Genomic DNA, 8,651 nt, shown 5'->3' on the forward strand with positions numbered 1-8,651 from the left:
CCTTGGCATAAATATATCAGAGGATCTGTCCTGGCACCAGTACGTAAGTGTCACCATAAAGAAGGCATGACAACGCCTCTACTTTCATAGAAGTTTGCGTAAATTTAGCATGTCACCAAAAACTTTGTCAAAATTCTATGTATGCACAGTGGAGAGTATCCTAACTGGTTGCATCATGGCCTGCCATGGAAACACTAATGCCCAGGTTTGAGAGAGGCTACAGAAAGTGGTGGAAACAGCCCAGTACATCACTGGCAGAAACTCCCCCACCATTGAGTACATTTACTTGGAGTGCTGCCTGAAAATAAAGAGGCATCCATCAGTAAAGACCCCTACCATCCAGACCATGCCGCCTCCTCCTCATCTATCAGGCAGTAGGTACAGAAGCCTTGGGTCCCTCACCAACAACAGTTATAATGCTACAACCTGAACCGGCATCGATAACTTCAATCACTACTACTTTGAACTGATTCTATGACCTCACTTTCAAGGTCTCTTGTAACTCATGTTCTCAGCATTACATTCTTATTTGCAGTTTGTCTTTTATCTTTGTCTTTTGCAGTTTGCATATCAGTCTTTGATTATGCATTTTTTTTTTGGAAAATTCAATTGTATTTCTGTTAATTCAATTGCATTTGTGTTTTTCTGTAAATGCCTGCAAGGGAATGAATCTCAGGGTTGTATATGGTAACATCTATGTACTTTGATAATAAATTTACTCTGGACTTTTATTACCCTCAACTATGAGGTTCTTGAAGCAGAGAGGATAACTTCAGTCACCCCCAACACTGAACTGTTTCCAGAATCTATGGACCCTACAACTCCTGTTCTTCATATTTTTTGCTTATTTATTAATATTTTTTCTTTTTTTGTATGTCTTTTCCACAGTGGTTGTTTGTCCGTTGTCTTGTGAATGGCATGGTAGCATAGTAATTGGCACAACGCTTTACAGTACCAGCGACCTGGGTTCAATTCTCGCTGCTGTCTGCAAGGAGTTTATACATTCTCCCTGTGACCATGTGTGTTTCCTCCAGGTGCTCCAGTTTCCTGCCACAGCCCAAAGATGTACAGGTTGGTAGGTTAGTAAGTTATTGTACATTTTCTTGTGATCAGGCTAGGGTTAAATTTGGGAGTTGTTGGACGGCAAGGCTCAGAGCTAGAAGGGCCTATTCCCCACTGTATCTCATTCATTAAATAATGAATCTCAGTAGCATATGGTGATATTTCTGTACTTCAATAATAAATTTACTTTGAATTTTGAACTGTCATTAAAACCTCTTGCAAATTTCTATAGCTGTACAATGGAGAGCATGTTCCATGAAGCACAATGTTCTTCATAGTTCAAAGGTTCATTTATTACCAAAGTGTCCAACTCTGAAATTCTTCAGTTCTCTGGGTAGCCATGAAACCTAGAAAGAAAGACAGCACGATTATCAACCTCCAACACTCTCCTCCTGCACAAAACCCAGGGGGAAAAAAAATGGTCAATACATAACCCCCTACCTCCTGCACAAAACCGGGGCAAAAATGGTCAATACATCACCCCCTAAGCCCCCCTCCTCACACAGAAACATGAGCAGATCGGGTGAAAAAACACAGAATATAAAAATTATAGGGACATGTTCGGCACGATTTTGCGGGCCGAAGGGCCTGTATTGTGCTGTAGGTTTTCTATGTTTCTAAGTCTGAAAAAAGTCTTTTGTTTAAAGTCCAAATCCAAAACGCAGAATAAAACCTGGGCAACGTTCTCCGTAGTGGCAGGCTCTCCCCTCTCTGATACAGGGCAACCGATCAAAAGGCAGGCAGCCGGCGCTGCACTCGCTTCAATCTTCCCCGTCTCTCTAATCGGCGAAATGGAACCAAACAGCAGCCTGCCCGCTACGAGGTTCGCGTACGCTGCCCCTGGCAGACTGCAGAGCACTGGAACGCGTTCCAAACCTCCGCACTCGCCCTGCTGTTTCAATCAGCCAACAATGGGGTCAAACACCGTCCTGCAGCCTTCTCGTCACGAGGCTCATGATGCCTCTGCCTCCCGGAATCCTCTCGGAGACTGCAGAGTACTGCCGCACCCCAACAGCAAATCACAGGGTGCAACAGTTCCAGAATCAGATTCAAGATGAGAAACAAATGTAAAAGATATAAAAGAAGTGAAGGAGATGGTTTTCTGATTTATCCATAAGTTGTCAACCAAAGAAGCATTGTCGGCAGGCGCTATCTTGACCGGAAGATGGAATTTCTACACTTTTGTCAGGTTGTGTCTGCAATTATTTTTACTTCTTGTTTCCTCAGTGTCTTGTTTCTTTGCATGCTACGCCTGCAGTGAGTGAATCCATGTAAATGGGAGGAGCATTAAATCTGAAACCAAGCCTGTTTTCACTCTATCCAGAGGACAAATTTTACTGAAAAGAATTATGTTACATCCAAGCAGGAGTGGAAATCTGAGGTCATTACTCATGCCCACCTTCAACTCTTTACTGTACTGAATTGCTGCCCCCTGAACAGCAGAAGAAACTGGAGGAGAATTAGGCCTTTTGGCTGCCATTTGATCAATTCTGATTTATTATTCCCACTCAACCCGTTCTTTTGCCTTCTCCATGTAACCTTTGATATCCTTGCTAATCAAGAAGATATGAATCTCATTTTAAATATACCCAATGACTTGACCTCCATAGCCAGCTGTGACAAAGAATTCCACAGATTCGCCATATTGTGTATTAATAATTAAGTAATATTTGAGTAATCTTGTGTGTATATATGTGTGTGTGTGTGTGTATATATATATATAAAGTAAACACAAAGTTAGACTCACATTTCAGATTCCTAAGTCTTCCTTTAAATTAGTTCAATGTTTTGAAGTTACAAACCATAACATTGGAGACAAGATAGTTTTTAAACAAATCTGAGACAGCTATCAACCTGTTGAAGCATAGCGAGACTTTCAAACTAAAATCAAAGAGCAGGGTGAATGAAAAACACAGCCCAGCACGTGCAGAGACTGCAGAGTTTAAGGCAGAAAATAGAAGAATTCACAGGTTCATAAAGAGAGTACTGGGTGATAATACTCATAAAGGAAAGCAGAAATGGCTGGCTACATTGGAAAAATTGATGTTTGATTGCTCATTGGGTAACTGGCTCATGTATACTGAACTAATTCAACAGTATTTTGAGGTGATGTGTTTAATGCTGCACTAAGAGATCATTTAGTTTGTGGAATCTTAGAGAAAACAGTTAAAAACAGCTCCTAACTGAAGCACAACCCACACTTAAAAGAGCAGTTGAAATTTCTGTATCAATGAAAACAGCAGACAGAAACACAACTGAGGTGCAGTCAGAAAGGCACTAAATGGCGACTCCTTTGCTTGCATCTTTGGAAGCAGCTCTATTTCCATCTTTACTATCTCTATTTTTCCCTTTCAGGGTTCTTTTGAAGACCCTGACCTGGAGTTACACACTGACTACGGTTCTTTGCGGGAATGGGACCTGCTCTCGGGCTTCCATCACAGGTCATTTTTCAGCACGCCAAGGGCTCGGCCTAACAGTTTGGGTGGACTTTGAAGGCTTAGGATCTTGGGGCTCTGGAGATGGGCAGATCGACGGTTGGTGTCACGGCAGGAGATCCGTGTGTCGTGGGGGGAGTTGGAATGTTTACGGCTGTGTGCCCAGAGACCCGAGATCTTTGGGTACAGAGCTTGAAAAAAGCGATGTAACAGACTTCTAACATCGTAAACCGGTGAGTTGTTTGTTATGTCTCCCCTCTCAATGTGAAACGGAGCCACCTCTTTCTCCCTTATCAGGGAGAGGGAGAGCCTGTGGTATGTTGTATACCGGGTGAAATATGAAGTCTTTGGGGTAACTGCAAGTCTGTGTCTTTGCTGTTGCTTTGCTCAAGCTTGGGTGCTCAGTGGCGGGTGCCAATGCTTTTTTTGCTGGTGGGGAGAGGGGTGATCATTGCTTGTTGCTGCTTAAGCATTTAACTGTCGTTTGTTCTTTGGGGAAATCCTGTTTTCGTGGATGGTTGCAAAGAAAAAACATTTCAGGATGTATATTATATACATTTCTCTGACATTAAATGTACCTTTGAAAGAAAGTGAGTGTGAACAAAATTGCAGCATTTCATTAGAAACTACGAACAAACACGAGGAAATCTGCAGATGCTGGAAATTCAAACAATACACACAAAATGCCAGTCGTCAGGACTGGCGAAGGGTCTTGGCCCAAAATGTCGACAGTGCTTCTCCTTATAGATGCTGCCTGGCCTGCTGTGTTCCACCAGCATTTTGTGTGTGATGGCTGAACAAATTGTGTTTCCAATATGGCAGAGGTTCACATACACCAAACAAATGCAGGTTTGAAGGTGAAACTTGCAGAAAATGCAACAAAGTAGGACCCCTGCAAAGAGCATGCCAGGCAGACAAAAATAAACAGACTGTTGTGGAAAGAGAAAGGGCTAAAATGTCAAGCTGCAGTTTCAAAAAGAGCAATTACCTACATGCTGTTGATGAAAAATCTGATAATGATGAGAATGACATAAGACTGTGTAGTCTTAAGATTTACAGTGTGAAAATTAACAATGGACAAACAATATGGCGTACACTAGATGTGAACAGCAAATTAATTAAAATGGAATTGGACATTGCCTTGGTTGTTTCAGTCATTCCACAAAATGAGTTTGAATGGTATTTCAAAGATACTGAACTGAAGCCTGCAGATATCCAAGGAAGAACTTTACTAGAGAAAGATAACTCCAGTGGGATAACTCCTGTGGGATGCATAGTAGATGGGGGTGGTGGGCGTGATTGGCTGAGATAACTACAACTTGAGTGAAGATCCAACAGCTTTTTGCATGCCCCATTCCTTGCAATAGAGTCAACTGAAAGTGAATTAATAACAGTACTGAATGATGCCACAACTGTTGCATTGCTATACACCGTGAACCGTTGTCAAACAGAGGCCAAACAGGTGTTGACTCCAACCTCTGTGCCTCTGGTTGGAAAGCATATTCGACAAAGAAAGGGCCATTCTGCTCAGAGGAACTGTGAAAGTGACAAAAGCAGTGGTCCGACTACAACAGCTTTTGTAGGAAACGATTCTGAGAAAGCTTCTGATATGTTAATCAGGCAGTTAATTGTGAAATGTGGCTTGTTTTTAAGCTGGAAGGGAGTTCAAGGAGCTTCAGGAAAGTTCAAGGATTTGGCTTTTGTGAGTATACAGATCCAAAATTTACTCTGCGTGATTTAAGGTTATTGGATGAATTTCAAGTGAGAGGCAAAAAGCTACTGGTAAAAGCAGATGCAAAGACCAAAGCCCAGCTGGATGAATGGAAGGCCAAAAAGAAAGGAGTCAATGGAGATTCAAAAGCAGAGGATTTGTCAGATTGTGGATAATGAAACCAAGAGGTGAGATCAGATCATAAAGGGAGCAATAGAAGGATTAGGAAGAGAATATTCCAGTGAACTAAATGCATCTTCCCAAGATCAAAATGCACATAGAAGGAAAAGGAAGAAGAAAGAATACTGTCACTGTCAGAACCGCTTCCTGTAGTCTCAGTTAACTTCTACAATGGCCACAGGGGAGGCCCCAGAACCTGAGATTGTTTTACAGAAACAAGTGATTCCCCTTTGTCCGGAAAGATGATATCCCACAAGAGTAAGAAATCCTCTGCAGTAATTAAATCTTTAAGAATGAATGTGACAATTTAACATTTACCCTGCTATCGATGCCTGTATATAGTAGTTGTATTATAAAGTATTCTGTGTATATAGAAACATAGAAAACCTACAGCACAATACAGACCCTTTGGCCCACAGATTTGTTCCAAACATGTCCCTACCTTAGAAATGACTATGCTTACCTATAGCCTTCTATTTTACTAAGCTCCATGTACCTATCAAAAAGCCTCTTAAAAGACCCTATCGTATCCGCCTCCACCACCGTTGCCGGCAGCCCATTCCAAGCACTCACCACTCTCTGAGTAAAAAACTTACTCCTGACATCTCCTCTGTACCTACACCCCAGCATCTTAAACCTGTGTCCTCTTGTGGCAACCATTTCAGCCTTGGGAAAAAGCCTCTGACTATCCACACGATCAATGCATCTCAATATCTTGTACACTTCTATCAGGTCACCTCTCACTCAACCTATTCTCATAAAGCATGCTCCTCAATCCAGGCAACATCCTTGTAAATCTCCTCTACACCCTTTCTATGGCTTTCACATCCTTCCTGTGGTGAGGCGACCAGAGCTAAGCACAGTACTCCATGTGGGCTCTGACCAGGGTCCTATATAGCTGCAACTTTATCTCTCGGCTCCTAAATTCAATTCCACGATTGATAAAGGCCAATACACCATACGCCTTCTTAACCACAAACCATATATTTGAAATACATTCAATACTGAGTTGGAGTTTATAGCTAAGCAGGGAGGAGTGTTGCATATTTAACGTTTAAGTAATATTTGAGTAATCTTTTGTGTGTGTGTGTGTATATATATAAAATATAGGTTTTTAAAGTATTCATGTTCATTTAAATAATTAATTATGAGTTATACACATAAATACATGAATTGCATATATCCTGGACTCCTGTGTCTTCATTTGAAATAGTTTATCATTTTAAAGTTGCAAAGCATAACACACCATCCTCTGGCTAAATCCCGCTGATCTATTGTGTAGTCTATAATATATAGTCCCATTAATGAGATCATCTACTCTTTTTATTCCTCAGTTCCACCCACATTGCCTTGGTAGACGTGGCCTCCAGTATGTCCTCTCTGAGCACTGCTGTGACATTGTCCCTGACTAATAACATATTCGTCTCTGTTCTTAAGGAGCATCCTTTTATTCTGATGCTGTGCCTGGATTCTTCCATTACTGGAAACATCCTCTCCACTTCGTTTCTATCAGTAGGTTTCAATGAGATCCCCCTATTTTTCTAAACTTAGGTGAATGCAGGTCAAGATTAATCAGATATTCCATAAGACATCGCTCATACGTAGATGAGCCCTCTACGTATGAGCTCTCATCCCTGGGATCATTCTCATAAATTTCCTCAGGATCCTCTTCAATGGCCAGCATATCCTTTCTTAGATATGGTGCCCACAGCTGCTCACATTTCTTCAAATGGGGTCTCTCCTTACTTTTATATTGTAGCCCTTTTGAAATGAATGTTAACATTGCATTTGCCTGGCTTACTGTTCTGAGTTGCCTCTGTTTCAACGCAAAGAGTATTGCAGGTAAGGCAGCTGTACAGAGAACATGAGTCTGTACTTGGAAATAGATGGAAGGTATTACTGAGACTTGGTTGCAGGAGTGGCAGAACTGGTAGCTCAATGGTCTGGGTTCCATTGTTTAGACATGATATAAGGGGAGGGAATAAAAGGGGAGTGGTGGCATTACTAGTCAGGGACAATGTCCCAGCAGTGCTCAGAGATTTCCAAGTAACTGCAATAATTTTTTTGGCTACTGCCAAAGCAATTTTTATAAATTTTTTCTGATACTTATTCAATTTAAATTTCGTTATTGTCCCTTCAATGTCTCCTAATAAAAATAGCAATGGACTATGTGGAAGTTGTACTCCAATAATTTGTTCCAATAAAAATCTTAAATTAATCCAAAATGGTTGAATTTTAGAACAAGACCAAGTAGAATGTAAAAAAGTACCAATTTCTTGTTTACATCGAAAACATTGGTCAGACATATTTGAATTTAATCTATTTATTTTCTGCGGTGTTATATATAATTGATGTAAAAAATTATATTGTATTAATCTGTTGAACATTTATTGTATTTCTCATACTATCAGAACCTAATCTTGACCAATTTTTTCCATCAATTTTAATATTCAGATCAGATTCCCATTTTTGTCTTGATTTATGAATTCCTAATTTAATTGTCTGCTTTTGAATCAAATTATACATACAAGATGTAATTTTTTTTACCATATCCTTTACCATATCTAAGAGAGGACATACTGGAGGTCTCGTCTACCAAGGCAATGTGGGTGGAACTGAGTAATAAAAAGGGAGATGTCCTCACTAATGGGACTATAATATAGAGTACACAATAGGTCAGTGGGATTTAGAAGAACAAATTTGTAGAAAGATAGCAGGCATTTGCAGGAAATATAAAGTTGTGATCATAAGTGATTTCATCTTCCACATTTTGATTGGGATTTGTGTATGGTAAAAGAATAGTTTATCAAATGTGTCCAGGAAAGTGAGTTGAGGGGAACATACTGGATCTAGTGATCATAAGTCAATTAGTTTCTAGATAATTATGGAGATGGATAAGAGTGGTCCTGGGATAAGATTCTAAACTAGACGAAGGCCAAATTTGATGGTATCAGAAGTGATCTGGGAGATGTGGATTGGGATAAGTTGTTTCCTGCATAAAGGTGCCCGGCAGGTGGGAGGCCTTTAAAGGTGCTGAGAGTACAGAATCTGTTGTTCCTGTAGAATAAAAAGCAAGGTAACAGATTTAGGAAACCTTGGTTACCAAGAGATACTGATGCCCTGGTAAAGAAAAAGGAGGTGCATATCAGGAATGGGCAGTTAGGATCAAATGAGACCCTTAGGAGTATGAGAAATGCAAGAGAACACTTAAAAGGAAAATCAGGAAGGCTGAAAGATGATGTAAGGTTGCTCTGGCAGACAAG

General features: G+C 40.5%; 1 long non-coding RNA gene across 1 annotated transcript; it reads right to left on the reverse strand.

Moving 5' to 3' along the window:
• Positions 1-1,330: 1,330 nt before the first annotated feature.
• LOC140723866 (uncharacterized) lies at positions 1,331-2,174 on the reverse strand. The gene is made up of 2 exons (XR_012097991.1): positions 1,736-2,174; positions 1,331-1,409 (listed from the first exon to the last, which is right to left on the reverse strand). It is a non-coding gene; the product is annotated as an uncharacterized lncRNA (long non-coding RNA).
• Positions 2,175-8,651: the final 6,477 nt, after the last annotated feature.

Source organism: Hemitrygon akajei, chromosome 3, assembly GCF_048418815.1.
Source record: "Hemitrygon akajei chromosome 3, sHemAka1.3, whole genome shotgun sequence".
Lineage (NCBI taxonomy): Eukaryota > Metazoa > Chordata > Chondrichthyes > Myliobatiformes > Dasyatidae > Hemitrygon > Hemitrygon akajei.